The sequence below is a fragment of the Lepisosteus platostomus genome, unplaced genomic scaffold (assembly GCF_059453375.1).
Source record: "Lepisosteus platostomus isolate fLepPlt1 unplaced genomic scaffold, fLepPlt1.hap1 Scaffold_46_H1, whole genome shotgun sequence".
Lineage (NCBI taxonomy): Eukaryota > Metazoa > Chordata > Actinopteri > Semionotiformes > Lepisosteidae > Lepisosteus > Lepisosteus platostomus.
The window spans coordinates 564705-585035 of record NW_028291666.1 but is presented as its reverse complement, the minus strand read 5'-3'; the positions used below and the strand labels follow the sequence as shown (position 1 = coordinate 585035).

Sequence of the window (20331 nt, the reverse complement as noted above, 5' to 3'; positions counted from 1 at the left end):
CCTAACACGCGAAAGGTCCCCGGTTCGAGACCGGGCGGAAACAGCCTCGTTTTGCACGCTTCTGTACTTCACAGAGGTATTGAGCGACCGGTCATTTGTTCCCAATGTATTTCCGGTACCTTCATGCACTCTTGTACCAAACGCACGTTCCTTCTGTATGCGGAGCCGATCATTTGCAATTGGGCTGTGCCGACAGATCAGGACGAGCTCTGTCGGCTCAAAAGCAGCGCAGGACCTGCAAGAACAACAGAAAGATTAGCATCCAGCGGGGGCTTCTTAGTGAGCCCAAGATCTCATCAAGAATCGGCTCCAGCAACAGGGCTGGGCGCATTGTTCCATTCTCCGACCACTCTCGGTGTAAACAAGTCCCTCCTGGTCTCTGCTTGAATTGCACTTTCCTGCGTTTGCTTTGGTGTAACTGGCTTCCCCTGCATGGGCGAATGTGAAGAAGATCCTTAGTAAGTCATTGAAGAAACCCGAGAAGAGGTCGGAGTGGTCTCTGTCGTTCATCAACGATCCAGTCAGGCAGTACTCCTCTGTAAAGCGCCGTTCGTTCACATCAATTGGCTTTTTTTTGCCTTCATTCGTGCAAGTAGTAAAAGCAGACGCCCCTATTCTGCCGTGACCCGGATTCGAACCGGGGTTGTTGCGGCCACAACGCAAAGTACTGACCACTATACGATCACGGCGAGTTACCGATACACACGTGGCAGGGCGGAAAAGGCTGTGCTCTCTTCGTGTGACATAATTCGGGAAAGTCCTGACGTTGCATTTCAACTGAGCCCCAGTATACATCGACCCTTCGACACTCTGAGTGACAACTCTCTTGCGTGTTTTCTCATATTTATGTAGTTTGCTTGCATGATGCCCGGAACAGCAGGGTTGTGCACTCCCATATGGTCTAGCGGTTAGGATTCCTGGTTTTCACCCAGGCGGCCCGGGTTCGACTCCCGGTATGGGAACGTGTCAATTTTGCCTCCTGCTTTCCAAAAGATCAGCACTGTGTACGAAGGAGCCGCATTAAAACTACTCAACGTGCAAAACGTGCGAGAAGAGGGGGCGCTTGTTTCCAGCCGAAACTTCTCGCGTGTGAGACGAGCTGACCATCGCTGCAGGAGGTGGGAGGGTCACTCTGGTAGACAGGGCTGACCTTCGGCAATAGGATTTATACTCTCCAAGATGATATTTGCACTTTCTGGAGAGGCGATTTTCTCCACTTCAGTAGCCCGATTTCGTCGATTGCGTGGAGAGGGCTGTAGAATGTGGCGCCGTCTTTCCTGCTCCGTCCATGACAGGCGTGCTGGTCTCTGGAGAGAGAGCACGGTCCATCAGCGCACCCCAATAAAGGCACTGGAAGCAGCTGAATCGCATTGGCGAAGCTCAGCGCTGGGCCGCTGGGCACATCTGACCACAGTTTCCGTAGTGTAGTGGTTATCACGTTCGCCTCACACGCGAAAAGTCCCCGGATCGAAACCGGGCGGAAACAGACCAGACTTCTTCTGTCGCCACGCACAAAAGGGGATTGGGGATTCGCCTAGCGCTGTGATCGAACAGACCCACTCACCTCTTAGTGTGGCGGGATCTGCACAGTGCATGTCGCAGCGCATCCTGCTTTCACTTCAATGCGCGTCCTGATGTACCCCGGTCTCCCGCGTGACAGGTGGGGACAGGTGACAGGTCCACGTGACAGGTCCTATACTAACGAGGAAGACATCACTCTCTCCGACCCCCGGCATCGTGTCCCGACCCACCGTGCTGGAAGCCGACTCGTGCTGTGATTCCTTTACGGAGCAGAAATGACAACCGAGGAGCCGAGAGATCATTTCAGCATTTCGCGTCTGAACGGAAAACACAAACGACCAACTCGGAATGATTTGCCTTTGACGCTTATCAAAGCGTTCTTTGTGCATCGAACAGACCCACTCACCTCTTAGTGTGGCGGGATCTGCACAGTGCATGTCGCAGCGCTCCCTGCTTTCACTTCAATGTGCTTCCTGATGTCGAGTCTTGTGCCGTGCGGAGGCTCTGAAAGCGAGAGCAATGAAAAGGTGCACGACGCTGTGTTAGAAAACAGAGAAGTGAAAGGCAGTCCTTTCTCTAAGGAGGTAAAAGAAAAGCTACTCCCCGTCGGGGAATCGAACCCCGGTCTCCCGCGTGACAGGCGGGGATACTTGCCACTATACTAACGAGGAAGACATCACACGCTCCGACCCCCGGCATCGTGTCCCGACCCAGCGTGCTGGAAGGCGACGCGTGCTGTGATTCCTTTACGGAGCAGAAATGACAACCGAGGAGCCGAGAGATCATTTCAGCATTTCGCGTCTGAACGGAAAACACAAACGACCAACTCGGAATGACTTGCTTTGGACGCTTTTCAAAGCGTTCTTTGTGCACGATAAACTGCGCCGCCTAGCAAATACAAATGGGTTGTACAACTTTGAAGTAGCAAATGGAAGAGGGCTAAGCCTCCTCTCTTTTAGCCCAGGTTCGATCTGTCTCCCAGAATCACCAGGGCGCACGCACACACACACACCCGTGCCGTTGAAGTACTCTGCTTCATTTCTAAGGGCAACTCAACATTCACTCCTACCCCGAGTGCAGAAAAGACAGCGTCTGCAGCAACAGCAGCTCAGGTCTCTGCACAGGAGCTAAGCTGCCCCCATCTCCTCTGCTCTGCGGCTCCTACGGAGTGGAGTCCTGCCTGGAGCCGTGTTTGCAGGCGGCGGCTCCCCGCACCCTGTCTGTGCGTCGTGTCCAAGAGCTCCTGGGAGGAAGAGAGAGCCCTCCGACTCGGGGGCTTTTCCACGGTCTGTGTGAGGAGGGGCGAGTGTGTCCAGCAGCTTATCGAGCGGAAGCCTGGGGCGGCGGAGAGCTGTGATCGTGCAGACCTTGAGGTGTCACCTCTTTGTCTGCTTTCCCGCCCTCCCTCCGCCCAAGCTCTGCTCCAAAGTAGCCCGGCAACCCCTCACACCTGCACGTGTCACAACCTAAGGTGTGGTCATGAGACACCCATGGGGTGTTGTTCTGTTCTTGCTAATTGTTTCCTGCCCGTCGCAGGCAGGAGTCCATGCGAGGAAGATGCGCTGGACAGAGCTCAGAGGGCGCACCTGGGTGGCTTTCCTTCTGAGTGACGTTCCTGCAACACTCTCCCGCTACTCTTGGTGCGCTCATGCCGCAACACAGGAAGGCTGGAGCAGGTGGCTGTGGGCTCTGTGCACCGCCGAAATAGCTCAGCTGGGAGAGCGTTAGACTGAAGATCTAAAGATCCCGGGTTTCGGTGTTTTGTTTCATCGCGCCCTTTGTTCCTCTCTCCAGCGCCCCCTGCCTAAAGTGACGCGTCCCTTTCTCAGCCCGAAACGCAAGCGAGACACCAGCAGCAGTCCCTGCAGGTTTCCGTGGTGTAGCGGCTATCACGTTCGCCTAACACGCGAAAGGTCCCCGGTTCGAGACCGGGCGGAAACAGCCTCGTTTTGCACGCTCCTGTACTTCACAGAGGTATTGAGCGACCGGTCATTTGTTCCCAATGTATTTCAGGTGCCTTCATGCACTCTTGTACCAAACGCACGTTCCTTCTGTATGCGGAGCCGATCATTTGCAATTGGGCTGTGCCGACAGATCAGGACGAGCTCTGTCGGCTCAAAAGCAGCGCAGGACCTGCAAGAACAACAGAAAGATTAGCATCCAGCGGGGGCTTCTTAGTGAGCCCAAGATCTCATCAAGAATCGGCTCCAGCAACAGGGCTAGGCGCATTGTTCCATTCTCCGACCACTCTCGGTGTAAACAAGTCCCTCCTGGACTCTGCTTGAATTGCACTTTCCTGCGTTTGCTTTGGTGTAACTGGCTTCCCCTGCATGGGCGAATGTGAAGAAGATCCTTAGTAAGTCATTGAAGAAACCCGAGAAGAGGTCGGAGTGGTCTCTGTCGTTCATCAACGATCCAGTCAGGCAGTACTCCTCTGTAAAGCGCCGTTCGTTCACATCAATTGGCTTTTTTTTGCCTTCATTCGTGCAAGTAGTAAAAGCAGACGCCCCTATTCTGCCGTGACCCGGATTCGAACCGGGGTTGTTGCGGCCACAACGCAAAGTACTGACCACTATACGATCACGGCGAGTTACCGATACACACGTGGCAGGGCGGAAAAGGCTGTGCTCTCTTCGTGTGACATAATTCGGGAAAGTCCTGACGTTGCATTTCAACTGAGCCCCAGTATACATCGACCCTTCGACACTCTGAGTGACAACTCTCTTGCGTGTTTTCTCATATTTATGTAGTTTGCTTGCATGATGCCCGGAACAGCAGGGTTGTGCACTCCCATATGGTCTAGCGGTTAGGATTCCTGGTTTTCACCCAGGCGGCCCGGGTTCGACTCCCGGTATGGGAACGTGTCAATTTTGCCTCCTGCTTTCCAAAAGATCAGCACTGTGTACGAAGGAGCCGCATTAAAACTACTCAACGTGCAAAACGTGCGAGAAGAGGGGGCGCTTGTTTCCAGCCGAAACTTCTCGCGTGTGAGACGAGCTGACCATCGCTGCAGGAGGTGGGAGGGTCACTCTGGTAGACAGGGCTGACCTTCGGCAATAGGATTTATACTCTCCAAGATGATATTTGCACTTTCTGGAGAGGCGATTTTCTCCACTTCAGTAGCCCGATTTCGTCGATTGCGTGGAGAGGGCTGTAGAATGTGGCGCCGTCTTTCCTGCTCCGTCCATGACAGGCGTGCTGGTCTCTGGAGAGAGAGCACGGTCCATCAGCGCACCCCAATAAAGGCACTGGAAGCAGCTGAATCGCATTGGCGAAGCTCAGCGCTGGGCCGCTGGGCACATCTGACCACAGTTTCCGTAGTGTAGTGGTTATCACGTTCGCCTCACACGCGAAAGGTCCCCGGATCGAAACCGGGCGGAAACAGACCAGACTTCTTCTGTCGCCACGCACAAAAGGGGATTGGGGATTCGCCTAGCGCTGTGATCGAACAGACCCACTCACCTCTTAGTGTGGCGGGATCTGCACAGTGCATGTCGCAGCGCATCCTGCTTTCACTTCAATGCGCGTCCTGATGTACCCCGGTCTCCCGCGTGACAGGTGGGGACAGGTGACAGGTCCACGTGACAGGTCCTATACTAACGAGGAAGACATCACTCTCTCCGACCCCCGGCATCGTGTCCCGACCCACCGTGCTGGAAGCCGACTCGTGCTGTGATTCCTTTACGGAGCAGAAATGACAACCGAGGAGCCGAGAGATCATTTCAGCATTTCGCGTCTGAACGAAAAACACAAACGACCAACTCGGAATGATTTGCCTTTGACGCTTATCAAAGCGTTCTTTGTGCATCGAACAGACCCACTCACCTCTTAGTGTGGCGGGATCTGCACAGTGCATGTCGCAGCGCTCCCTGCTTTCACTTCAATGTGCTTCCTGATGTCGAGTCTTGTGCCGTGCGGAGGCTCTGAAAGCGAGAGCAATGAAAAGGTGCACGACGCTGTGTTAGAAAACAGAGAAGTGAAAGGCAGTCCTTTCTCTAAGGAGGTAAAAGAAAAGCTACTCCCCGTCGGGGAATCGAACCCCGGTCTCCCGCGTGACAGGCGGGGATACTTGCCACTATACTAACGAGGAAGACATCACACGCTCCGACCCCCGGCATCGTGTCCCGACCCAGCGTGCTGGAAGGCGACGCGTGCTGTGATTCCTTTACGGAGCAGAAATGACAACCGAGGAGCCGAGAGATCATTTCAGCATTTCGCGTCTGAACGGAAAACACAAACGACCAACTCGGAATGACTTGCCTTTGACGCTTATATACCTCTTAGTGTGGCGGGATCTGCACAGTGCATGTTGCAGCGCTCCCTGCTTTCACTTCAATGTGCTTCCTGATGTCGAGTCGTGTGCCGTGCGGAGGCTCTGAAAGCGAGAGCAATGAAAAGGTGCACGACACTGTGAAATAAACATTAATAAACGCATATATAACGTCGAAAACACATCTAACACTAGGAGTATACAGCACTCTGCACAGTGTACGAAGTAAATTATTTTCGCAGTAATTAATTATATTTACTATATTTATTATACACGTGTAAATTAATTACTGCGAAAATAATTTACTTCGTACACTGTGCAGAGTGCCGTATACTCCTAGTGTTAGATGTGTTTTCGACGTTATATATGCGTTTATTAATGTCGTCGATTTTACGGTTGCAATTCGACGTTGATTATACGTCGAGGCGACGTATATATACGTATAGCCGTATTTTCGCCGTGAATATACGTATATTCGACGAATCAATGCCCACAGCTTGGCATACAAGGGTTTTGCGGAGGGGTCTTGCCACCTGCCTGAAAAAAAACAGTAAAATGTTTGAGTGCCTATAGAGTTTCTATTTTTATTTTCTTGAGAAAAGTTGATACCATTTCCTGGAAACCCCGTCCCCCATCAGTGCGCGGTGCCCGGGGAAAAATCTGTAGGGGGGCGTCTGAAATTCTGAGCGGGGGTGATATTTCGGTTGAAACGGAGCTGTACGGTGCAGCTACCCAAATGAAATCTCGCAGCTATGCCATTAATTAGTGCTTTATGATAGAAGATATCGACTAGCAATCTGGTATTTGCGATGAAGTTCAGTTTCACATTTTTCGTCACTCTCACTGGAGAGTATTGCCTGGAGCGAAAAGTACCATAAGCGTTCATTTTTGCAGCTACATGGACGTTCTGAATCGTTAAGAAAAAATGTTGTAAAACCAACAGAAAGCACAGACTGCTATAACTAGTCCTAGTTATATAACGATTTTAAGTATAATGATAAACTACTGCAAGGAATCGGTCCACCTGAGCAAACAGGATCGTAATGTTGACACTCAATAACGACACTGATATGTGCAGTTCCTGGACGGATAGCCCTCCTGCCCATCAAACAGACTGAGTGACTGTTCCTGTCATTTAGTGTTGTCTGACCATTGACAAAGTACAACTATTTTTTTAGGGCGCAAATTAAGTTAGGTAAATCTTTTTGCCCAAAACTGAAGGGGCAACATTCCCCCCTCCCCCCGTGATGCCAGGCCTGTCCCCATCCTATTCCATAATGTCATTATATATAATACCATACAACAGTGACCGATCCTTACTAACTACATGCGTTAAAATTGCACATCAGCTCATAGCAGGGGGCACATAGCCGCGATGTATTATCAATGTTATATTTCAACCATAATATCGACAACATTAATAAACGCATACGTTGAGAAAATATCGAACCCAACATATTTTCCGGTTATATACCACAATGCATTGCTAGTATTCGTTGGTCACAATTTTGGACACGTTTTTCAAACGTAGAAGTATATCCGCAAATATCTCAGCAATCCTCTTTTGACGAGTAAGTATGAACAATAATAATACTATCTGAATACATACAGATCTTTCTTAATATTATTTTGATTAAAATAGTACGTGAATAAGCAAAAAATGGCACATAAAATAGTGTGAATGGGGAAGATGACACAAAATCGTTTTGCCGTTTCTCTATTCTTATTCTATGTTGTACTTTCAAACTTTGGGTACTCTTTAATTAGGACAGACTTTATTGCTCAACTGCTATGATGCAAGCCAAATTTTATACATTTATTTCAGTTTTGAGCTTAGTAAACCGTTCACTTTTTAGATTATACTAAAGAAGATATTAATCATCATTTATTTGGGAAGTAATATTATATAATTTTCTCCTAGCTGCGGTGCTGAAGTCCCACCCTACATCAACAGAAAAAGAAATAAAGGAGCATGCAATGTGTTACTTGAAGAATGCATATGAAAGACAGGGGGCCAGGAGATCTGGACACTGAAAATAATAGGTTTTTGGTTCTAACTGTTAGGACAATTAGACAGGGTTTGCAAATAGTGGAAAAAAATCATCTTAACTTCCATTGTAATATTTTTTTTTCTTGGAAATATAGAAGTTGTACATTTTAAAATGTATATTTGAATCAAAATGTGGTTTTGAGTTAGTGTGTTAATGTAATTAGTTTTGTGTTTGTCATTACTATACTGTATATTGCCATGTTACCAGAATTTGTAGCTGAAGTTTAAGACTAGTTGTGTTTTTTTTATGATTATTGCCCATATGTTGATTGTTGATTGATTGTATACAATGTATAATTTGAAATACATATGTTTCAGGTGTGAATGTGTATTTTCAGAATACATTTCTAAATCTAATCATTGGCTTGGTTTACTTGTTTCTACACCTATAAAATCTATCTTTGATGTATAATAGACCTCTACCCATATACGTATAATAGACCTCTAAAGTTATACGTATAATAGACCTCTAACCATATACGTATAATAGACCTCTAAAGTTATACGTATAATAGACCTCTAACCATATACGTATAATAGTCCTCTAAAGTTATCCGTATAATAGACCTCTAAAGTTATCCGGAACTCCAACCATATATGTATAATAGTCCTCTAAATTTATCCGTATAATAGAACTCCAACCATTTATGTATAATGAACGTCTAAACATAGACGTATAATTGACGTATAACTTTAGACGTATATTAGAATTTCATTCTAGACGAATTGTAGACCACATTTAGACGTATAAGGTATGCGTTTAATAGACGTATATTATACGTCTTTTGCCCACTGGGTGGGCTCCAGATGCACATGGAAGCAATCAAGTGTTTCATCCGAGCTGTTTCAAAGACTGCCCAAGAGCTTTCCTTTCACAGAGGCGCAACGATTAATGATGGGGGTGCACCCTTCAATGCGCCTTACGACTCTAGGGAGTGATTGAGACGATTCGTAGCGTGTGCTCATTTCTCTCTATTCCCCGTGTTGCAGTGGTAGGATGACGTAAATTACTGCTTCGACACGTAACGCCATTATAATCACGTGCAGGAGCTGAGGGCTTTAGTTTTGTTTCGTTTTCCATGACGTTCGTAAGCGCGCAAATCAAAGGCAAGTCCTGCGTCTAACACGAACGTAAATGCTTTTGAAAGTGCAGTGTGGTGCAGCTTGTAAAATCCTTGTCCACATTTGTGGTTTGTTGATGTTTGTTCTGTCTGCCAAAGTTGCATTTTGACATCCGGACGGGGGGACTTTATCATTTGAACGTGAAGCCAGCCTTAAACCCTCTGAGGTGTGTCTGTCTGCCGGCACGTATCTTGTGAAAGGTTTTTTTTTTTTAACGGAGAGCAACTTTAAAAAGGTATCCGCAGCCACCTCGCAGTCCGTGTTTGATTATAGGAGGAATGCGGCGGCGGCGAGCTCGCATTTGTCGTGCTCGAGTGTTTAAGGCGATGGGATCGAAATGCGTTGGGGACTCCCCGCGCAGGTTCGAAACCTGCCGACTCCGGCGTCTGCCGCATGTCGCCTTGTGCCTGCGCGGCAGAGGCGAAGTGCCGCTTCTCCTTTCCTGGTACTATAACAACGCGAAATCGCTTGGACCTGCTGCCATGGACATCAATTCTTCAGATAACCACACACTTTGCCTTCGCACCTCTGGTGCTCTGCTTATGCCTTTGAAAACCTAATGAATAAAGCTGAAAGAACCGACACGATATGTAGGTGCTGGTAAAGCACGCAGTAAAGAACTGTTAACAGCAAGGGTTTCAGTGGGTTAACTGAGGAGAAGGCGTGATCGCTAATTGTTGACTTTTTATTTGGTGTTAGAAACACTCTTACTGTGCATGACGTGCAACAAATGTAGCCACAGAAATTGCATCACGCTTTCATGTATGCTATTGCAAACACCAACGTTGCCTAGATAGAAAACCGAAATAGCCGTGGGTTTGCTTGCTGGTCTGAAGGATCTCTCTTCGAATCTCTATCATTTGTCAATGGAAGTAAAAGGCGCTGCAATCTGATACGTTCAGAATCAAACCCGCAGCTGTTGTTCGACTTTATTTCTTGACTAATTACAACTGAGTGTCGCATGAGCAGTTACATAAACTTGTCTGGTATATTTGAACACAAATGCCGTTCTTCAATTAAAACTAACAGTACATTGTCAGGGACATTCAGTTCTATACAAACAAGAGACAGACAAGAGAATATTTCTACCGTTCATGTGGACTACGTGTTGACTTACTGATCGGAATAATTGAAAGGTTCGGGCTCATAGCCGATGCAGTGCGTGCTAATTAGAACAGCAACGCTGAGCTCTCAGCACCGTACTGAGCCCAGGTGTTTTTCTAAAGCTGTCAGGTGCAGTTCATTTACATGAAGGAAATCTCTTACTGGGTACGATTACAATGCAGTAAGTAGCACAGACTACTTAGGGAGCAGCCCGATGTGTTTAAAAATGACCCGAGCCAGGTAAGAGTCGAACCTACAATCTCCTGATTCGTAATCAGACGCCTTATCCATTGCGCCACTGGACCTGGTGTAACACTGCAGGACTGTAACCCAGTGAGCTCAGCCCTGCAACTAGTAAAATATTACCCCCGGTCCATTCTTTTCCAAAAGTGAGAAACACCTGTTTTCTACATGTTGTCTGTTTTAAAACCATATCTCTTTAAACCAAACCAAAGAGTTTGTCTTTTGCACTGCTATTCTGATTCATTTCGATTTCAAAGAAAAAAAAAACATTACCTTCCAAAGCATCATAAAATTGTCCCTTCTTCCAGACTCTACTTCTCTCTTGTAGTAGTACAGCAGACCTTTCCAGGTGAGCAGATCACAGAGTCCGAAATGAGCTTCCTCAATCAAGCAAAGTACCTGAACATGACTCTGTCATCATAAAAGCGCCCCTGTAATAAAGAAATTAAATCCGAAATCAAGAGGGCAGTTGCCTACTGAAATACAAGAAGTCATCAATTTTAACCTAGCAACACATTAAAGGCTGCATCTATACAAGTACGATTCTAGAAATGCTCACCAGATTACGTTTTAAGAAGGAACTGTGCCTCAGGTTCCGCCGAGATCTTAACTCGGATGGCAGGATTCAGAGTCCGGAGTGCGGACTGATGGCGCACGGAGGGTCCATATACTGTGGATCCCTCAGTGATCTTCCGCGTATTCAAACCACCAGCGTGTGACTCCCCTGTCCCCGTGACCTCATTGGTCTGCTCTCTCCTCTGTGCAGCCGAGCCCGACTCACGGTAAAGTGAAAAAAAATATGCCCTCAACGTGAGATTTAGTCTGGAGCGAGGATAGATGTTACCTTTTTATCATTGAACAGGATGTATGTGATGTGGCGACTAGGTTCAATTTTGTATCCTCTTTAAAAGATTAAGGACTGGGGTGAGCGTGATTTACCAGCTAAGAACCCGACGTGCGCACCGTTTAAGCTGCATAGACTCGGTCGTTTAACTCTTCTCCATTAGTAGGGTTAAGGTTAAAGAAAAAAACATTGCTGACTTCTTTTTTTTTTGCCAGCCGCTAGCGCTGATTAGCAAGGTTTGTATTTCATGTTTTGCAAGTTGCATCCATTTTAAGAAAAACAAGTCGCGTTAAAGACAGGAAATGAATACTTGCATTTAATTAAGTCTAGCCGTAGGCGGTTGTCCATAATGACCAGTACTGTTCAAGAAGACAGAACAAAGAAGGCACCGCTGGGATTCGAACCCAGGATCTCCTGTTTACTAGACAGGCGCTTTAACCAACTAAGCCACAGTGCCCCGGGAGTGTTGTCCTTTTGCAGCCACTTGGACACACCTTTAGAAAAACATTTTGTTAGGCATTCTGCCTCAGCCTAAACACCTATAGCTTGCAAAGCGCATGCTATTAGACAGGCACCTCTGCAAGACCTTAAGAGTCTCTTAAACTAGTGATAGTAAGGTGTTCCCAATGGGTGATGTTCGGCTTTCAAATCATCTCATCCGTGGAAGCGCCGAGATGCAGCTGTTTAAGGCTTAGAAGCAGCTGACTGTTTCACTACCTAGCTGATCACTGTCAGTCAGGGAGCTTAGAGGTGAAAAGCCTGTCTGAGAGACAATTCGCCATCGATCAGTTCAATATGTTCCGTACCAGCTCGGCGCACCCGAGATCATCTTGGTAGCCGTGTAGCTCAGATGAGTGAGAGCTTGTGTGTATTTACCACCGTGATTGGATGCCGGCCCTTCTCAGGTCACAGTAAACCTTCTGCTCAAAAAAAGTGAGGTAAAACCTCACTCTGCACAGTAAAACCTAAAAAAGTGAGGTTTTATTTAATCTCTGACCAAGGGAAACGTTTCATTTTTTCAAAGAAATGTTTGTTAAAAAATAAAGTCATAGTTCCATGGGATTCAATCATAGACCGTGTGACATGGAAGTCAGGAACCTAACCCACTAAAGCACTACAGAAACATTATCGACAGACAATGTACAGCGTGTACTATTCTTGTGTTGCGGTACATGAATATAATTATATCGTTATTAATTTCTAATTTATAACTTTATTAACTTTATAAATTAACTTTATAAATTTATTAACGTTATTAATTAATTTCACGACGCACAGACAGAGCGTAGGGAGCCGCCGCCTGCAAACACAGCTCCAGGCAGGACTCCGCTCTGCAGGAGCCGCAGAGCAGAGGAGATGGGGGCAGCTTAGCTCCTGTGCAGAGACCTGAGCTGTTGTTGCTGCGGACGCTGTCTTTTCTGCACTCGGGGTAGGAGTGAATGTTGAGTTGCCCTTAGAAATGAAGCAGAGCACTTCAACGGCACGGGTGTGTGTGTGTGCGCCCTGGTGATTCTGGGAGACAGATCGAACCTGGGCTAAAAGAGAGGAGGCTTAGCCCTCTTCCATTTACTAGTTCAAAGTTGTACAACCCATTTGTATCTGCTAGGCGGCGCAGTCGTCGTGCACAAAGAACGCTTTGAAAAGCGTCAAAGGCAAGTCATTCTGAGTTGGTCGTTTGTGTTTTCTGTTCAGACGCGAAATGCTGAAATGATCTCTCGGCTCCTCGGTTGTCATTTCTGCTCCGTAAAGGAATCACAGCACGCGTCGGCTTCCAGCACGGTGGGTCGGGACACGATGCCGGGGGGTCGGAGAGAGCGATGTCTTCCTCATTAGTATAGGACCTGTCACCTGTCCCCACCTGTCACGCGGGAGACAGGGGTACATCAGGACGCGCATTGAAGTGAAAGCAGGATGCGCTGCGACATGCACTGTGCAGATCCCGCCACACTAAGAGGTGAGTGGGTCTGTTCGATAACAGCGCTAGGCGAATCCCCAATCCCCTTTTGTGCGTGGCGACAAAAGAAGTCTGAAGTCCGTTTCCACCCGGGGACCTTTCGCGTGTGAGGCGAACGTGATAACCACTACACTACGGAAACAGTGGTCAGATGTGCCCAGCGGCCCAGTGCTGAGCTTCGCCAATGCGATTCAGCGGCTTCCAGTGCCTTTATTGGTGTGCGCTGATGGACCGTGTTCTCTCTCCAGAGTCCAGCACGCCTGTCATGGACGGAGCAGGAAAGGCGGCGCCACATTCTACAGCCCTCTCCACGCAATCGACGAAATCGGGCTACTGAAGTGGAGAAAATCGCCTCTCCAGAAAGTGCAAATATCATCTTGGAGAGTATAAATCCTATTGCCAAAGGTCAGCCCTGTCTACCAGAGTAACCCTCCCACCTCCTGCAGCGATGGTCAGCTCTGGCCGCCTGGGTGAAAACCAGGAATCCTAACCGCTAGACCATATAGGAGCGCACAACCCTGCTGTTCCGGGCATCATGCAAGCAAACTACAGAAATATTAGAAAACACGCAAGAGAGTTGTCACTCAGAGTGTCGAAGGGTCGATGTATACTGGGACTCAGTTGAAATGCAACGTCAGGACTTTTCCGAATTATGTCACATGAAGAGAGCACAGCCTTTTCCGCCCTGCCACGTGTGTATCGGTAACTCGCCGTGATCGTATAGTGGTCAGTACTTTGCGTTGTGGCCGCAACAACCCCGGTTCGAATCGGGGTCACGGCAGAATAGGGGCGTCTGCTTTTACTACTTGCACGAATGAAGGCAAAAAAAAGCCAATCGATGTGAACGAACGGCGCTTTACAGAGGAGTACTGCCTGACTGGATCGTTGATGAACGACAGAGGCCACTCCGACCTCTTCTCGGGTTTCTTCAATGACTTACTAAGGATCTTCTTCACATTCGCCCATGCAGGGGAAGCCAGTTACACCAAAGCAAACGCAGGAAAGTGCAATTCAAGCAGAGACCAGGAGGGACTTGTTTACACCGAGAGTGGTCGGAGAATGGAACAATGCGCCCAGCCCTGTTGCTGGAGCCGATTCTTGATGAGATCTTGGGCTCACTAAGAAGCCCCCGCTGGATGCTAATCTTTCTGTTGTTCTTGCAGGTCCTGCGCTGCTTTTGAGCCGACAGAGCTCGTCCTGGTCTGTCGGCACAGCCCAATTGCAAATGATCGGCTCCGCGTAGAGAAGGAACGTGCGTTTGGTACAAGAGTGCATGAAGGCACCGGAAATACATTGGGAACAAATGACCGGTCGCTCAATACCTCTGTGAAGTACAGGAGCGTGCAAATCGAGGCTGTTTCCACCCGGTCTCGAACCGGGGACCTTTCGCGTGTTAGGCGAACGTGATAACCACTACACTACGGAAACCTGTAGTATTTGCTGCTGGTGTATCGCTTGCGTTTCGGGCTGAGAAAGGGACGCGTCATTTTAGGCAGGGGGCGCTGGAGAGAGGAACAAAGGGAGCGATGAAACAAAATGCCGAAACCCGGGATTGAGCCAAGGATCTTTAGAACATACTCTCACGAATCGTTAGAATATGTGCGTTTGATCATCAATTGCGTAACAACCACATTCGTTCGACTTGAGCCATCAAGCTCATAGTTTTCAAATCTTGAAAGCTGTCATTGAGCACATCATAGTCTGCAGTACGCCCCGTAACTTGCGTACTTCAACAGAAAGAAGAGCAGACAGCTCCATAAATATGCGAGGCGCAGAGAGTGCAAGGCGAGCCGCACACGTTTCGGTGGCTGAGAGAGGGCAGTTTTTGCTTCTGCATTTCCCAAGTAAGGACGCATGACAACAAGCGATTGCGGTGCTCATTTACGACATAGTGGTGATGAGTTTTCAGTACGTGTTCTTTTGAACGAGCAATGAGGTTGCTGCCTTGGACAGCTGACTGCACGCTCTCATTGTGCCACGTGATGAGTATTCACCAGGCTCGTTCAGTCATTAGTCACATTCCATCATTTGCCATAAGCAGATGCTGCAAGGTGATGTGGATATCAGTTCCCAGTCACGAGGACAAAAAGAGCACACAAGGGCTCAGCCGGGAGTTGAACCCGGGACCTCCCACACCCTAAGTGAGAATCATACCCCTAAACCAATGAGCCACAGCAGCACTTTCTATTTTATCCTGTCAGCGAGCTTGAGGACGGGGGAGAGGCGTCATTCGCTCGTCCAGTCAGACCTTCATCAATAAGTCAAGAAAGCCGCAATTACACGACTGCCTTGCAGACGAAGGGCAGTGAACTGCACCCGGTAAGAGGGGAACAAGCGGCACTAGGCGACACCGAGGCATGAGCCCCAGCGAGGGGGGTTAGCTTGCATGGTACGGCGCTCGCTTTGCATGCGAGAGGTAGCGGGATCGTTTCCCACGTCCTCCAGGTGTGTGCTTAGAGCTTGATGTGCCGGAAGGTGTCCTTTAGCCTGTGGTCACACCTTGCATGGAGAGCGTCATGCAGCTGTCAATCATTTCACAGCCACGCCCCCTCTTCATCTTCTCTCTGCCTTAAGCGTCTCCGCCACTCTCTCTTGACATTTCATGTCAGCATGTCAGAAGTCCGAGTGACGTTTTTAATGGCTGAGTGAGGGCACGATGCTGAAGCAGAGAGGCCACTTCAGCCAGAGAGACTTGTGCTAGGTGAGATCTGAAAAACAGACTCGCAACAGAAACAGACCAAAAAAGTATCGGTGAGATCAAAAGGCAAATGCAACATCCAGCAGAGGGCGTCTGAAGATTAGGGAACGGGCGACTGAAATCCATATGAGGCAAACTTTCCGGCTGTGCACTGCAGCTGGCCTCGTTGGCGTAGTTGGTAGCGCATCAGTCTCTTTATCTGAAGGTCCTGAGTTTGATCCTCACACGGGGCATGGCTGCTTGCTCTTTTCAAACACTTGCGGCAACTGTTCGCTCATAACCACGTCTGGAATGCGTGACCTTTACACGGGGGAGAAGCAACGCCGCATCCCTTTTCTAAAGAACATTCATATTCAGAAATAAGTCAAGAAATTTGCCATTACTTTTGCTGTCAGCCTGCCCATGTTGCCAAAGAAAGATTCACTCGGCGTCAACATGACAGAACAGCGATCACTTGAAAACACTGTTCCACACTCCGTAAGCAAGAACTTCAGTGTTTGCAGTCACCCGATATGCCGATAGTCAAAGGAGCACAAAACACGAAGCGTCAAAAGACAAGATGAGTTGATGGAAAGAGCGTTGAATTGATGAGCACAAAAGTTCAGCTCGTACAATAGGCAACGAAGGTCCCGGCGTCATCATCGCACTTGAAAGGACTGCCTTGCAGACTAAGGGCAGTGGGAGGTTGCTGTTTTGAGATGGAGGCATTGGGATGGTGGGCCGAGATCTATTCTTCTTAAGGAATTCTTAAGTATTGTTGCCTCCGATCAACAGATCCTCAGTTTTCTCAGAGTTGAGTTACAAAAAGTTTTCACACATCCAAGTCTTTCCTTCATTAATGCATTTAACTAAAGTGATAATAGAAGAGTTGTCATTTGGTGGAAACAAAATGTTTATTTGAGTGTCATCAGCATATGAATGAAAGTTCATATTATTTTTTCTTATTATCCTACCTAGCAGCAGCATGTAGAGAGAGAGAGCAATATTGGTCCCGGCACTGATCCATCTGGTACCCCAAATTGAACTGGTGACGTTGATGAAGCAGTACAATTATTAGATATTTGAACATAATGAAAACGATGAGTAAAATGTGAAGTAAACCACTGAAGGACGGTTCCAGATAAGCCAACCTCAAACTCAAGCCTGTGTAACAAAACAGAGAGGTCAACCGTGTCAAAGGCAGCTCTAAGATCTAGAAGCACAAGCACTGTTGCATTCCCCGCATCAGTAGCTAAGAGAATATCATTTACGACTCTCGTTAATGCAGTTTCAGAAACCAGACTGAAATTTCTCAATTATATTATTTGAATCCAGATACGATTGACGTTGGGCAACAACTATTCTCTCAAGACTTTTAGATTGAAATGGGACCTTTGAGACAGGCCTGTAGTTGTTAAGAACTTGTGGATCCAAATTTGACTTCTTAAGGAGCGGTCTAACAACTGCTACCTTAAATTGATCAGGTACAACACCTGACGCAAGCGATGCATTCATCATACTAATTATAGGTCCTGCCAGTCCTTCGAGGGAATCTTTGACTAGCTGAGTGGGGATGGGATCTAGCGAACAGGTGGTTGACTTTGTCTTACGTCTGTGTTCATGAGTCCACCATAAGAAGAAATCTGAACAGGAGTGGTGATCATCCGAGGTCACCACGGAGGAAACCACTGCTCTCCCCAACAAAAAAACCACCACTGCCCCTCTCAAGTTTGCTAAAGACCACATGGATGTTCCACAGCAACTCCTGGAACAATGTTCTGTGGACAGACGTGACAAAAGTTGAACTTGTTGGTAAATGTGCACAGCGTTATGTTTGGAGATAACAAAACACTGCATACCAACTCCAAAACCTCATCCCACCTGGGAAGCATGGCGGAGGCTGTACGGCTTGCAATCATCGAGGGACCGATGAATTCCAAGATGTATCAGGAAATTCTACAGCAGAATGTCAGGGTGTCTGCCTGTGATCTAAAACTCGAAAGACGCTGGGTCATGCAGCATGACAAAAATAAAGGAGTACATCAACAACAGAGTGGCTGAAACAGAAGAAATTCCGTATTTTGGGATGGCCAAGTAAGAGTCCTGACCCCAATCCCATTGAAGTGCTGTGGCATGATCTGAAGCAGGCCGTTCAGCGCAAGACATCCCAAAAATATACATGAACTGAAACAGTTTTGCATAGAGGAATAGGCCAAAATACCTCCTAACCGCTGCTCAGGTCTGACCAGCCGCTACAGAAAGTGGGGGTTGAGGTTTTTGTCAATAAAGGAGGTTCCACTAGCTCCTTAATATAAGGGTTCACGTACTTTTTCCATCAATGACCTTGATTGTTTAAAACATTTGTTAAAACAGCAATGTCAAATGTTGGGCGTGTGTTGTTTGTTAAATCAGACTCTCTTTATTGATTATTATGACTTAGATAAAGATAAGATCACATGTTAGGAGCCATTCATGCAGAAATCCACATCATTCCGAAGGGCTGTTTACAAAAGTTTTTCTTCCAACTGTATGTGAGAGAAAAGCAGAGCCGCTCACTGAGTAAGGTGGGGTTGTAGCTTCGCAAATTGCAAGGACATTTGTACTCTCAAAAGGGGACAGGAGCACCCCAGATGGGACTCGAACCCACAATCCCTGGCTTAGAGTGCCAGTGCCTTAGCCATTAGGCCACTGCGCCACACTGGGTGAGGTTGATCACGCTGATGAAGAGACAGTTTTTTTTTCCTTTGCTTTTTCAAAGGGATCCCCAAAAATAAGGGAAGTTAGGCAGCAGAAGGTTTACTGTGACCTGAGAAGGACCGGCATCCAATCACGGTGGTACACACACACACGCTCTCAATCATCTGAGCTACACGGCTACCAAGATGATCTCAGGTGCGCCGAGCTGGTACGGAACATATTGAACTGATCGACGGCGAATTGTCTCTCAGACAGGCTTTTCACCTCTGAGCTCCCTGACTGACAGTGATCAGCTAGGTAGTGAAACAGTCAGGTGCTTCTAAGCCTTAAACAGCTGCATCTCGGCGCTTCCAAGGAGAGATGATTTGAAAGCCGAACATCGCCCATTGGGAACACCTTACTATCACTAGTTTAAGAGACTCTTAAGGTCTTGCAGAGGTGCCTGTCTAATAGCATGCGCTTTTCAAGCTATAGGTGTTTAGGCTGAGGCAGAATGCCTGTTAACAAAATGTTTTTCTAAAGGGGCCTCGCACTCTTTTCCAAGCAATGGTCACCATCCCCACCGAGTGTCACAATGTAGTCATGTCCTAGGACGTCACCTGTTAGTCTCCATTTGTCTGCCACCAACACTTTAGGTTACGGGGTCACAACCGCACCCCGGAGCGCAGAGGAGCCGTTGGCGTTCTGGTGGCGCAGATTGGGCTGAAGGTGGGGCGCTTGAATCTCGCTGTTGGAGGCCGTCTGAAACTGACCCAAGCCTTTCCCTTGAATTAAATGTAAATAAGATATGAACCCCAGATGCACATGGAATCAATCACGTGTTTCCTTTGAGCCGTTTCAAAGACTGCTCCAGAGTTTACCTTGCACAGATGCGCAAAGATTAATGATGGGGGTGCATGCTTCCAGGCGCCTTACAACTGTAGGGACTGATTAGAGACAATTCGTAGCGTGTGTTCGTTTCCATATACGCCCCGTGTTGCAATGGTAGGATGAAGTCAAATACGGCTTGGACGTGTAACGGCATTCTATCCAACTGCAGGACTTGAGGGTTTTTTTGTGCTTTGTTCTGTTTTCGTTGACATCGCATTCGTAAGAGCGTCAAAAAAAGGTAATTCCAGCATATAACAGCCAGCCTTAAGTCCTCTGAGGCGCATTTGTCTGCTAGCATGCTATTGTGAAAGTTCAAATTTGGACAAACACAATCTGTGGCGTTTAGCGTGACATAGTCTTGCAGGCATCGTGCTGTCTCACTGCAATACTATACCACTGGAGGAAACAGTCCATCTGGCCATGAAACTCATTTGAACGTCTAGCTACAGCAACTAACAATATCATGATTTATTCAGGATGTGTGGAATCAGAACATCCCGGAGACAGCTTCCGAAATCGTGAGCATTCTCTGGTGGTGTCCTGCTGGGATCCTGTGGGCGTGTGTTGGTGGTATAGTGGTGAGCATGCAAAAGCCACTGCATTGGCCAGGAATCGAACCCGAGCCTCTTACTTGGCAGGCAAGAATTCTTCCACTGAACCACCAATGCTCAATACCTGTACCTTCAAAAAAGACGCTTTTTTGGTGCTCTGTTCAAAAAGCGTCGACATCTGTTTCCAGCTGCAAAATGCCATCCGCAGACACTGAAGAATTTATTTATTTAGACACCGCTCAGAATCCCCTGTAAGATTCTCCCTCAGTTCCTTTGAGCAGTGTTTTACCTCTTTCAAAAGGCTTCACTTTCCTAGTCACATTCCAAGGCTCATCGAACCCGGGCTGTTTCCTCCAGCGGTATAGTATTGCAGTGAGACAGCACGATGCCTGCAAGACTATGTCACGCTAAACGCCACAGATTGTGTT

The 20331-nt window shown here is 47.6% G+C and overlaps 11 non-coding genes across 11 annotated transcripts; 5 read left to right on the top strand and 6 right to left on the bottom strand.

The window, feature by feature from the left end:
• Positions 1 to 617: 617 nt before the first annotated feature.
• Positions 618 to 689, bottom strand: trnah-gug (transfer RNA histidin (anticodon GUG)). The gene has a single exon. It is a non-coding gene; the product is annotated as a tRNA-His (tRNA).
• Positions 690 to 890: 201 nt separating this feature from the next.
• Positions 891 to 962, top strand: trnae-uuc (transfer RNA glutamic acid (anticodon UUC)). Its single transcript has one exon. It is a non-coding gene; the product is annotated as a tRNA-Glu (tRNA).
• A 1158-nt stretch (positions 963 to 2120) lies between these two features.
• Positions 2121 to 2192, bottom strand: trnad-guc (transfer RNA aspartic acid (anticodon GUC)). The gene has a single exon. It is a non-coding gene; the product is annotated as a tRNA-Asp (tRNA).
• A 1197-nt stretch (positions 2193 to 3389) lies between these two features.
• Positions 3390 to 3462, top strand: trnav-aac (transfer RNA valine (anticodon AAC)). Its single transcript has one exon. It is a non-coding gene; the product is annotated as a tRNA-Val (tRNA).
• A 574-nt stretch (positions 3463 to 4036) lies between these two features.
• trnah-gug (transfer RNA histidin (anticodon GUG)) lies at positions 4037 to 4108 on the bottom strand. Its single transcript has one exon. It is a non-coding gene; the product is annotated as a tRNA-His (tRNA).
• Positions 4109 to 4309: 201 nt separating this feature from the next.
• Positions 4310 to 4381, top strand: trnae-uuc (transfer RNA glutamic acid (anticodon UUC)). The gene has a single exon. It is a non-coding gene; the product is annotated as a tRNA-Glu (tRNA).
• Positions 4382 to 4832: 451 nt separating this feature from the next.
• Positions 4833 to 4905, top strand: trnav-cac (transfer RNA valine (anticodon CAC)). The gene has a single exon. It is a non-coding gene; the product is annotated as a tRNA-Val (tRNA).
• Positions 4906 to 5539: 634 nt separating this feature from the next.
• On the bottom strand, positions 5540 to 5611 carry trnad-guc (transfer RNA aspartic acid (anticodon GUC)). Its single transcript has one exon. It is a non-coding gene; the product is annotated as a tRNA-Asp (tRNA).
• Positions 5612 to 11537: 5926 nt separating this feature from the next.
• trnat-agu (transfer RNA threonine (anticodon AGU)) lies at positions 11538 to 11611 on the bottom strand. The gene has a single exon. It is a non-coding gene; the product is annotated as a tRNA-Thr (tRNA).
• Positions 11612 to 14463: 2852 nt separating this feature from the next.
• trnav-aac (transfer RNA valine (anticodon AAC)) lies at positions 14464 to 14536 on the bottom strand. The gene has a single exon. It is a non-coding gene; the product is annotated as a tRNA-Val (tRNA).
• Positions 14537 to 15966: 1430 nt separating this feature from the next.
• trnak-cuu (transfer RNA lysine (anticodon CUU)) lies at positions 15967 to 16039 on the top strand. The gene has a single exon. It is a non-coding gene; the product is annotated as a tRNA-Lys (tRNA).
• The last annotated feature ends 4292 nt before the right edge of the window (positions 16040 to 20331 follow it).